Here is a 12,509-nt window from a genome sequence, read left to right on the forward strand (position 1 = left end):
CAGAACTAAAGCTGTACAAAACAACAACCATACAACGATTCTCCTTTTTATTGGTCTGGTACCATCAGAAAATATTACTGTCGGACTCCGTTTAAAAATATTTGTGTACATGTGGTTCATGCCAGAAGACAGCCGGAGTACATGAACTCTGGCGAGCTGCTGGGTGTGGAGACGAAATGATGTCAGCAGAGTGGCAGCATGTGTTGACCCTATTGATTTTCTTATAAACAGAAAAACTTGATTACAAAGTTGTGGCCACCAGGTCTGAACCTCATGCAATGATCCATGCTTCTTGTGCCATGGCACGAAAAAGTCCAGACCATGCTGCGGTTGTGCTTTCGCACAAACCAGTCATGTGTCAAGCACAGAACACGCATGTCATGCATAAGCTCCGGCGTGCGTGACACTAACCGAGCATAATAGATTACATAGCATGACTATGCAAACCCATTACATTAAGAAAGTAGACAAAGCTGACAAGGGCAGATTACGTACCATGTTCATTATCTTCAACGATAGGAGTCATCAGTTGTGGTGGAAGCAGATCATCTATGGGGAGCTTTGGGCACTCCCCAACCTCGAGATGCTCAAGAGAAGTAAGACTAGCAAGCCCATCACAGTTCTGAAGATTAGGGCACTTGTTTATGCAGAGCCTTGTAACTGAGGGCAGACTTTGTTGTTTAATTGGTAAGCATGTAAACTCTGAATCATCAATATTTAAGCACAGGCAGCAGCATTTATCTCCAGACAAGGAGAGAAGCCTCTGGAGGGCGACTCCAAGGCGACGCGGGTAACTCCGGCTGCGCGGCGTCGCCGCCGGCCAGGTGCCGCCTCCCTGCTAGGTACGTCTTCCTCCCACCACACCCCCCCTCCCCTACCCCCCCTCCCCCCCGGCTCTCCGCCATTCCTGTCCTTCTCGGAGCTCTGCGCTGCTGTCAGACCTAGATCTGGCCGCCATGGGGGAGGAGCTGGCGCCCAGGGGCTGGGATGCGAAGGTGGATGCGGCTTTGGAAGCTGGCTCGCCGCGCCGCCTACTTGAGGCCCTTGCTGTTGCGCCGTCTGCTGGGGCTGGGCCGTCCGCCGGGGCAGGGCCTTCCTCTCCAGCTAGATGGGTGGATTTGGATCTTCAGAAGCTGCCACCGCCGGAGGTCTTCTTCGCGGGTTCGCCGGGTCTGCTCAGGGAGTTCCTCGACCGTGGTCCTGAAGAGCGCCTGCACTTCAGTGACTCGGAGGCTTCCCTGGGTTCAGACTCTGAGCTTGAGCCGGATCTGGCGGAGGCGTCAGAGGCAAGGGGCAAGGAGGTGCTCGCCGTCAAGCCCAAGCGTCGCAGGGCCAGGCGTCATCGACATCGTCGTCGGGCGGCCGGATTCATGGCCGACGCCTGAAGGTCGCCCGCACGCCTCGCCGCGCAGTCTCCGCCGCCTGCTGCAAATCCGCCGGCTGCTGGAAACCCGGGGGCGCCACGCGGACGGTCCCCCAACTCCCACCCCGCCAGGGAGCGGGGGGCCGGGATTCGGACGGTTTCTTCGACGTGCACAGCAGGAGGTTCGGCCGCCAGAGGACCTCGAGGTCATCCTTGCGCGGGAAGTCACCGTGGTCGCCCGGTTCGCCGCGGGCCTTGCCGCCGGAGCTCGCCGACGCCTGTTTCAACTGCCTTCGGCACGGGCACATCAGGGCGCACTGCTGGCATCCGCCGCGGTGCTACCTGTGCTGGCGCGAGGGCACCATGCGGCCTGGTGCACCGAGCGGAAGAGGTGGCGCTCCCCGTGTGACTCAGGGGGTCGCCGTCAGGTTCGTCCGCAGGACGCGCAGTGCCGTCGCCGTGCCGAGTCCGCGGATACAGTCTCGGGGAGTTCGGTCTCCACAGGGCGCTCCACTTCCATCCCGATGATCTGCGCCGCCTCGCCGCGTCGGGAAAGTGCCTCCGGGGCGCCGCGCCAGCTGCCGCGACGGCCGGTCCAGGATGCCCCGGACCGAGCTGCCCCAGACCAAGCAGAGCAACCTGTTTCCCCCGCAGTTGGAAGGGGGTGCGGAAGATGTTGTTGTCTCTGAGGATGAACCTAGGCGGAGTAACGCTTCAATGGTAGTGGTCCCGCGCCTGGCCGAACTGCAGAGGGCGGAGGATGAGCTGGCTGAGCATGCTCTGGTCGCCACGATCGCCGGTACAAGGCCTTGGGTGTCGACGCTAATGTTATACCAGCTGCTGTACAACTCCTTTGAAATCCGGAGGGACGAGGTCGACGTAAGGCTCCACGAGCCGGAAGACTTCCTGGTCCGTTTCCAAAGAAGGGAACATCGTGATCGAGTGCTCGCTTCGCATAATTGGAGCTCCCCCGTGCCACTACGTTGGAGACCGTGGACGCGGCTCGCCGGAGGGGTCGGCGGTGCGTTCACCCATCGGGTGGTTGTGGCGCTTCGGCACGTGCCAGCGCATGCCCGCGACGTCGCCACGGCGCAGGCGATCCTAGGGCGTTGCTGCGCGGAGGTTCAGTTATCTAACCTCCGTGACCGCACCACGGAGGACGACAGGGAATTCTTCGTTCAGGCCTGGTGCTGGCACCCGTCTTTCATTGAACCGGAAAAAATCGTCTTCATCCCAGAGCCGGGGGGAACTGCAGAGCCGGATCTTCGACGTGGCATGCAGCATCTCGTCAAGCTGAGACTGGTGGCCCACCGCCAACTGGGCGCGCCGTCGACCCCTCCGCCGAATGACGACGACGATGAGTCTGACCAGGGTGATGACAATGACGATGATCAGGGTGATGACAATGACGACGATCTGCCGGCAAATGACGGCGGCGACTTCGACTACTGCCCGACCCCGCGCCGCGACTCGGATGGGGATTCGCTAGACTCCGACCCCCGCAATGGAAGGTACATCCCGTATTGCGACTACCCGTCCGAGTTCGCTGCTGATGTTACGCGGAAGATTATTGTGGGCGGCATCGCGTGCCCCGTCCAGCCTGGTGGCCGTCAGTGGTCGTCCCCCTCGTCGAGTGCGGCCACCTTGGAGGTCTCCTTTGGCCGTGCCCCCTCCTCGGCACGACATTCCTACCGGAGACCGTTGTGCTTCGACTCCCCGTCACAAGAGGTTTTCAGGGAGGCTCCGAGCCCGGGCTTGGTGGCACGGTTCATCAACGCCGCGCCACATCGCCTGCAGGCTGGCAATGACGTCACGACGCCACCACAGTCTAAAGCCGGGGACGACTGGTGGGCCGAAGGGGTCAGCATGGAGTTGTGGCCTCGCCCGCGACCTTCGAGTGCAGCCTGGGTGCTAGGATCCGGTGGGCCGAATGACGAAGGTAGCCAGGGTCCGGTGCCGGTACCCCTGCAGCTAACAGTAGAAAATGTGGACAGGCCGAATGTCTAGGCGTAGCTCGAGGAGGCAGTCTGTGTTCACCTGAACACCCCGATCCTCCAGGCGGGGCCGCGGTTGCGTCGCTCTAGGACGCCGGCTTCGAAGGGACCTTTGCGCAGAAGTGGACGTTTGGCTGCCAAGCCGAGGGCGCCAAATCCGGTGGTGCAGGCCCACAGGGTGCTCCTTATGAAGATGGGTGTCCAAGTGCCGGACGAAGCCTCCCATGATCTCCTTGAGGGCGTGATCACTGAAACTTTCAAGGGGGGGCTCACGGCCAGGAAGAAGAATGCGCTGCAGAAATTCCTGGAAGACAAGGTCGATCTCGCAGCGATGGACCTGGATCTCACAGGATTGGACAACGTCGCATCCTAGCTTAATCCGTTCTTTGCGCCAGTAGTCTCGTTTTTAATGCATGAACAGCTGAGTGTGTTTGATTGGAATGTGCGTGGCCTTAACGGTCACGCGCGCCGTGATGTGGTTCGGGAGTTCGTTAGGTTGCATCGGCCCTCCTTTGTAAGTCTCCAGGAGACAAAACTTCAAGTCGTGCCACAGTCGTTGGCCACTGAGATACTGGGGGGAAACTATGGCTACGAGTTCTTGCCAGCGGCCGGGGCGGCGGGCGGACTGCTGCTGGCTTGGCTAAACGATCGATGTACGGTGTCGTCCGTGGTTTCCAACCGCTTCATCATCTCAGCCCAGGTCTCCGAGCAGCGGGCCGAGCCATGGTGGTTCACGACGGTTTATGGGCCGCCGCAGGACGGGGCTGACAAGGTGCAATTCTTGCATGAGCTCGTCCAGTTCAGAGCAGGGACGTCGGGCGCATGGCTGCTTTCGGGGGACTTCAAGATGATCCATCGTGCCAGCGACAAGAGCAACGGCAGGTTAGACCGAAGGGGCATGCGTAGGTTCAGAAACTTCATCAACCAAGCACAGCTCGATAAAATTCAGTTGGTGGGCAGAGCCTTTACTTGGACGAGCGCGCGTGATCAGCCCACGCTTGAACTTTTGGACCGCATGTTCGTGACTCAAGAGTGGCTGACAAGGTTCCCAGCACTTTTCCTTCGCCCTCTCTCCTCGGATTGCTCAGACCACTGCCTGATTTTGTTGCAAGTGGTAGATGGTGTGCAAGCTAAACGACGTTTTCGTTTCGAACCGTACTGGGCGAGTGTGCCAGGGTTCTGGAGGTGGTAGCCTCGGCTTGGGGGAACTCTCTCGTAGACGCTGATCACTGCAGGCAGCTAGACTTCAAGCTCCGTAACACTGCTAAGGCTCTCACCAAATGGTCCAACGAGAAGATTGGTTCAGTACGGTTGCAGCTCGCGGTCGCAAGGGTCGTTATCCTCAGGTTCGACGTGGAGGAGGAGCACAGGCAACTGCAGCAGTGGGAGCTGGAGTTACGCAGGAAGTTGAAGTTCCGGGTCCTCGGTTTGGCCTCCTTGGCCCGTACAATTGCCAGGCAGCGATCGAGGGCTCTTTACCACAGAGAAGGAGACGCGAACACGAGATTCTTTCACCTGCAGGCGTGCCACCGGAGACGCATTAACAGAATCTCGTCGCTGCGGGTTCAGGGAACCGAGGTGATCACCGATGATGCCATGGCGGACGCACTGTACGAACACTACAATGCAATCCTAGGTACTAATTTCGTGCGTGGAAGGGCTTTCAACTTGCAGCTTTTGGGGTTGAATAATCTTATGATAAAATGTAGTATTACCAAAATCATCAAAGAAATCATCCTCAATTTCAAACATCCATTCAAAATTTGGAGCTATCTCCGTCTCATTAGCTAATTCAACTATAGATTGAGATGAATCATGTAAAAGTTTATTTTCAGTTAACAGAGATTCTTCTTCTAACAACTCTTCTTTTTCTTCTGGGAGATCATTTAAAATATTAGTAAGAATAGTTTTAGCATGATCAACAGTAATATGCATAAATGCTCCTCCCCAGGCCAAATTAAGGTATTCTTGATTTCTATCATTAAGGCCTAAAAAGAAATGTTGTAAAAGCATGGGTTCTGGTAAAGCAAGATTAGGTCCAGAATTTACAAAGCCATCAAAACGATCCCAAGCCTTGCCTAGCGATTCATTGTCTAATTCTTTGAATCGTATAATTTCAAACTGAAGTTTAGCAACCTTTTCTACTGGGAATAATTTAAGGCAAAAGTCTTTTCTTAATATATCCCAGTCTTCTTGACTGTTCCCAACATGGCGATTATACCATTTCTTAGCTCCACCCATTAATGAACATGGAAAGAGTTTCCATCTTAAAGTTTTGTTGACAATTGATAATGTTAATTTTATTAGAACTTAAAACTCAAAGAAAAAAATGAAAACACACTAGTCTAGGGTTTAAACTGACAATTTCCATGAGTTTTGCATATTCTGTGATTTTTAGGGATTATTTCAGAAAGAGCTCAAAAGAGGGATTTAAGTGCCAATTAACCACGAAACTTATCCGCAATGGAAGGAGGACACCAGAGGGATCAGGAAGACTCCAGAAGACTCTTAGAGCAAGGGGATCGACAGAGACCACCAGGTGGGGCCGCCCGGCGCGACCCTGGCACCGCCCGGTCCCCTGTGGCTAGGGTTTGGCCTCCCCTTCTGGAAGCTTCCTCCACTACCTCTAAGGAGCCATCAAGGCCGCTTGTTAAGTTGGTTTGATCCAACGGCGCTTGTTAACCCTAGATTCAATTCATTCCTCCTGCTTCATTTGTCAAGAGTAGTCAGAAGTTAGGGTTTCTAGAGATTAGAAGTAGAGCTCTAGTTCTTCAAGTTCTTAGTATAGGCGTCTAGCGAGGTTCAAGTAGAGATCAGGCGCTCCGCTCGGGATTTTAGATCTGTCTTCTAGAAATTGGTAATATTATCTTGTATTTCATTATGACTTTGCTCTACTTCAATATATTGCTATTTATTCAGTTCTTAGTTTATTCTAGTTGCATATTCGATATAGATGTGGTTTATGATGATTATTGTTATATGATCGTAAAGTGCCTGATTCAGTACTCGAGTGAGTCAGGTGGTGCACATTATGTAGACGTGGTGTCTAGATATATTGTGTACCTACGGAGGCACTCTGACGTGCCGGGTCATGTGGTAGTCCGCGTAGGTGACAGCTATGTTGGTTCCTCTGTAGTCCAACCCCCATACGTAGGACTAGCCAAACTGAGTCCGAGTAAAAAAAGAATAATGGAATCAGTAGAGGAACTAAGTCAAACTTCATGGGTTTTCAAGAGCAGTAAAAAAAGAACTTAATTAAGGGGGTGTTTAGCGGATAATACATGTAATAATGCATGAAGTTTGTATTGAGTTCCTAATCATGGTTACAACTTAGTTTCGGATGCGCTAATCCACTCCCAGACCCGAACATGCATACAGACTTGCATGCTTCTAGCTTGCTTGCCAAATGCAAAAACATAGCCGAGTTCTTGGCTTCTTGCTTCCTTCACCGAAATACAAGCTCCCCACCAAAAAGGTCATCCATGCGAATTGTATGTGGATCCCCAGAAGTGCTTGTACATGTATTGATTTTGTCTTCTATTTCCTTGCCAAGGATGTCAAGTGGATCCCCAGAAATGCTTGTACATGTATTGATTTTGTCTTCAATTTCCTTACTAAGGATGTCAAGCATGTTGTCTACTAACATGGTGCATTCTGGAAACTGTGCTGATCTATGTGCCAAATTGAGAAATTTATGAGACATATATCTGAAGCGAAGAGTAGCATCCGTAATTTGATTTTCGATTATGTTTCTTCCCTGCTTGTCTTGTACAGTTCCAATCCGTGCTTCCCATGTCCATCTCTTCAGCACGTATTGTGGCGGTAGTGACTTGATATTCATCAAATCAAGAACTTTAAGAGAATGGGCACACAATATCCCAATTCTGTCAAATTGCCTACAGCTGCATAAAACTATTTGCTTCAAAGGATCACCAATAACTTTGTACCCCTCCTCAAAGGTAAAATCTCCTACCAGATATTCATTATTACCATCCAATTCCTTGGTGCAAGCTGCCAAGGATCTTTCATATTCACCTTGAAAAGCTTCAAATATAATAGGTGTATACAGCTTGCTAGCATGCACCAACATAGGGGGTGGTCTCCTCATATAGATTTGTGGCAACTTTTTCCTTGAATCAAATTCTAACTTCAGTTCATTATTCCTTTTACCTTGCACCACCATTTCAAAATGCTTCAAGAACTGGATGATATCAAAATCAGTTTCGAAGAGGATTTTCAAATCATTGTTTAGACTCTTATTCAGCTGTGTACTCCTCATTCCTAATGTGAAGACATCTTTCATATAACATTCAGCCCATTTTTCTTTCAACCTGTATATACTATCCAGCCAAGTTTTCTTGTTTACCTTTTTCCTTATGATGTCAAATTTATGTTCAAATTCTGCCATGTCCTCATACTCAAACATACATGCCCTAAAGTCTGATAGAATGCTTGTGTCTTCATTCTTATCTTCATGAAGATGTTTGGCAAAATTTTGCATAATGTGCGAGGTGCATAATCCATGCCATGCTTCTGAAAACACTTCTGCAACTGCCTTTTCCATTGCAAAATCTTGATCTGTATAGACTGTTTTAGGCTGCTGTCCACTATGAGCTTTTAGAAAGGCCTGGAATAGCCACTTGAAGGACTCAAATGTTTCATCATATATGAGAGCATCACCAAATATTACAGTTTCTCTAAAATGATTGAATCCAACAAAGACACCAAAAGGCCTACTCCCGTTGTTTGTTCCAAAAGCAGTGTCAAAACTAACAACATCACCAAAATGTGCATAGTCCATGATCATTTTACCATCAACCAAGAATATATTTGCTATCCGTTCTTCACAATCCATTTGCAATGCATATTGGAATGATGGGCTGTCAGCAATTTTATCTTGAAAATACTTAAGCATGCTACCTGCTTGACCATATGCCATCTCCCGTTGGCGCTTGGTCAACAAATAGTTCTTTTGATCTTGAAGGCTGTAGCTAAGATTGGGTGATCTGCCAACATGGTGACTAGCTAATTCGTTTGCCACTTTTCCCACATCATCTGCAGTTTCAATTTCAAAAGCTTGTAAATCTGAAACTCGCCTTTGTGGTACCACCACTTGTAAGGTTTCTAGCAGGTGTAGTATATGATTGTGTTCCAAAACCAGCTCAGACACTTCATAATTGCATTTATTTCGGTCCAGTTTAAGACTCATGTGGACTTTACCACTGGTACAGGACAGGCCTTTAGTCCCGGTCGAAAACCACTTGTATTCCCGGGTGGCGAGCCGGGACTAAGAGATCGGGACTAAAAGTCCCACCTTTAGTCCCGGCTCCCAGTCCCGGGACTAAATGGGGACCTTTAGTCCCGGTTGGTAACACCAACCGGGACTACAGGGGGCACCAGGCAGTGACGTGGCGCCACCCCTAGCCACCCCTTTTAGTCCCGGTTGGTATTACCAACCGGGACTAAAGGTTTTTTTGTTTTTCTTTTTTTTCTTTTTCCTTTTCATTTCTTTATTGATTTTGGTTTTCAATTGTATATGTTCTCCAATTTAATCGTATACGCTGCAATTATCCGTATACGTTGCACCTATACGAGAGCGTCATTATTATTGCACACAAATAAAGTATGAAACTACATATATATTATCCGTATAATATATATATATATCTATATATATTATATAGCTATACACATACGTACATACACATTACATTTACAATAATAATATTATGTACAAGTAATAATCAAGTGTGCTGCCACCGGTTAATGATTACATAATGTTTGTCCGCCCACTCAAAGCTCATACAAGTGTTCGTTCTTGTTTGGAATGGGCTTGAAGCCCTGCGGGTATAAGTGGAACTCGCCGTCTTCCGGAATGACATGATCGTTGATAAATCCGGCGATCGTCTCCTGGACTCCAAGGAGTAATGTGTACTCGAACACTTTATGTTTCATATTCCACTCCTTCCATTTGCATTAGTTAGAATAGATATTAATATACATAAAATCTATTTAGTTTCAACAAATAAATAAGATATGAATTTACTGTATACACATGCATGTTACTTACTTTTAGAACACTTTGAGCAGGTTTAAATAGGGTGCACCGCATAAATTCACAAACATAGTATCCACATAGATTCGTTCCAAACGGCTGCGTGGGCACCCAAGGGAGTAGAACAGGAGGAGGAAGTGACACATTCAGATCCGTACGATATTTTTGTTGTAGCCAAGCCCAAGCCCTGCCCAATAAGACGCTCGTTGATTAGGTATAGCTAGCATAATAAAGTAAAGGAGCACGCATCGATATTTGAAGTATGATATATACTTACCTCTGGATCATGTCTATTATGTCTTGATAGAGTGCCAGGTCTTTTTTCATTGAGTCCCACACATGTATTCTTTGTTCCGTGATCTTAATCACAATGAGTATCCAATGATCTCTGCATTTGTTTAGAGTCAACTTATATATGTGTATCTTAATGCCGGATTAACTAAGACATGATATAACACAACACTTACCCCATATTGTAAGGGAAGAGTATCTTATCCGTATGCCTTTGGTTATAAAAGAACCTCCGGAGGTTCTTCTCCATTTCCTTAGGCTTCAGATTCAATGGATCTTTAGTTTTAGTGTCCTTGTACACGACATATGGATCGATGAAACCAATTCAATTGTCTTTTTTCAATCTTTGTTCTCTCATCATGTGTCTGCACATCGTGAGCGTAGTTATTACGAATACATACATATGCTATAATGGGATTAATGATTGAAAGGAAGAATCACTTACAGACAGTAGCAGCTCATGAGAGATTTGTTGAGAGCATTCATATGGAGAAGTTGGTGTACTTCACTAAAATCTATCCATATGACGTCATCTCCACGGAAGTAGTGTCGGTCGCGGACTCGGACGGCAATCAATTCTTCTTGTATATGTTCTGAGCTGACTCTCAAGTAGTACTCGTGTAGCTTGTATATTTGCGTACTAAGTCCTCGTACATTCTCAGGGTGGCACATACTCCTGTCGTAAATGTACCGACTCTGATATTCATCGACACCTCCGTGGATTGGCGCATCGGTACGCCCTAGAAGTGCTTCTAAGGGCAGCCCAGTTTCTTCCATCCAATTCCCGAGCTCATCTAAGTCCACATTAGCAGGTATAGTCATTGCCAGCAAGTTGGCATTTGAACCGTACTCATTCGCAACCACTAGTGGCTGAACTGATTGTTGCGCTTGTTCGCCGAGCTGTGCAACTTTTTGCTGGACTTTTCTTTTGTCTGCCTTGATTTTCTTTAGGACAGTACGGTCGTAGTCTCATATTGTTGACCCTGGTTGTTTACTCGCAGCACGGTTCGCGTCTGTCATTTTCTGCACCACTTGACGTAGCTTTGAACGAGGATACATTAGGTATGGCGGCTCTTGCTCTGCTTTTCTGTTAGCTTTGCATTTTTCAAAGAATGCTTTGACTTCCGCTTTGCTTGCAGCAAGCACTTCCTCATTGGTCTTCTCATATGGAAGCTTGGTCGTCTTCGGGATCTTCGTGTTCAAAGCTTTCCTCTTTGCCGCAGGTGGTTGGAGTGATCTCTGTCTCGGCGGACGACCTCTTCCTCCTCGATGCAGCACTAGCCGGTGCCGATGAGGTGGCGGCCGTTGTCGTCGGCATTGGCGGAGGCAGTGGCGCAGGTGGAGCTTGTTGTTGTGGAGGAGATTCGACTGCGGGCGGCGTTGGATTCCTTCGTGGAGGACATGCGACGGCCAGTGGTGGGGATGCGGCCTTCTCTTGTACGTCGTCGTCGTCGTCGTCGTGTCCCATGACACTATGGTCATGCGGTGAATGGACAGACGAACTTCGGTGGGAGGAGGCCCTGGATTTAAAGAAAACAAATAAGGTATATGTATACATGACTAAATGTAATTTGATACAGTATATAATTATAGAAAAAGCAGTAGCGTTCACAATAATCCGCACCTGCTAGGGTTCGGTTGTGGCGGCGGCACCCCAGGAATAATGATGTACCGTTTCCTCCAACATATGAATGTCTTCTCCGCTTCACCAAGTGTCTTCTCTCCATCACCGCCTTCGATATCGAGAGGCACATTTTCACGGCCTCTGACCACTCTATCCACCAAGACACAAGCATATCCGGCTGGTATTGGGACAAAGTGGATTGTTGGTGTCTTGGTGGGGTCGATAGGAGATACGACACCGGTAGCCACCTTTACTGTGCCATCGCCCTCCGGAATATGGAGCTCACAAGACGTCAACGGAGCGGTGACGTCATCCACCGGGAATCGCAGCCCTACGTCATCAACTTGCCTCGCAGGCGCCTCCGTAGAAGCACAACTACTCTTTAGATGAGCTGAGCAAGGGCTGATGTTGGCGGTCGGTGGCTGTGATAAGCTTTGGAGGCGGGAAGTTATAGCTTCCTCCACGGCCTTTTGGATTTTCTCATCCATTGTGGCCTTCAGCGCTTGCTCCCGCTCAAGGGCCTGTTGAGCCACTTCTTGGGTCTTTATGAGTCCTTCCTCCAATCTGCGTATCCGTTCCCTGTCCTCTTCCTTCTTTCTCAGGCGGCTTCTATAAGTTTCCCTATCTGCAGGGAAGGCATGTTCCCACGACACGGTGCCATAGCCTCTCGCCGTCCACCGTGCTTAGGGTTCCCTAGGGCGAATGTCAATTCATCTTTATCTCTATTCGGCTGCCATTCTCCACTTTCAGCGATGGAGCGGGCTTGATGGAATCTTTCCGCAATAGCTTGGATGCGTTCCCCATACATGACCTTTACGATCTCAAGGTCCAGTGAGCCTCCGTGAGCGAAAAACCAGTGCTTCGCGCGCTTAGGCCACTCGAGGGATTCGGGCACCAACCCCCTGTCGATTAACTCTTTTTCGGCCTTTTCCCACTTAGGAACTGCGGTTTGGTAGCCACCTGATCCCATCGTGTGGTGGTAGGTCTTGCGTCGGGCATTCTCTTGGTTCTTTTTGACCCGTTCCTGAGCCTCTTCGGACATCTTGAACCGTACAAAGTCGTCCCAAAACGGCCGTAGCTTCGCATAGTTCGGAGAGTTGAAATCTGGAGTCATGTTTTTCTTGATGTAGTCTTGATATAGACGCTTCTTATAGCCCTGAAACATTGGTGCCATCTTCTTCA

The 12,509-nt window shown here is 49.3% G+C and overlaps 1 long non-coding RNA gene across 1 annotated transcript; it reads left to right on the forward strand.

The window, feature by feature from the left end:
• LOC110435796 lies at window positions 615–11,824 on the forward strand. The gene is made up of 3 exons (XR_002453648.1): window positions 615–842; window positions 10,705–10,765; window positions 10,927–11,824. It is a non-coding gene; the product is annotated as an uncharacterized LOC110435796 (long non-coding RNA).

This window comes from Sorghum bicolor, chromosome 5, assembly GCF_000003195.3.
Source record: "Sorghum bicolor cultivar BTx623 chromosome 5, Sorghum_bicolor_NCBIv3, whole genome shotgun sequence".
In the NCBI taxonomy this organism is placed as follows: domain Eukaryota; kingdom Viridiplantae; phylum Streptophyta; class Magnoliopsida; order Poales; family Poaceae; genus Sorghum; species Sorghum bicolor.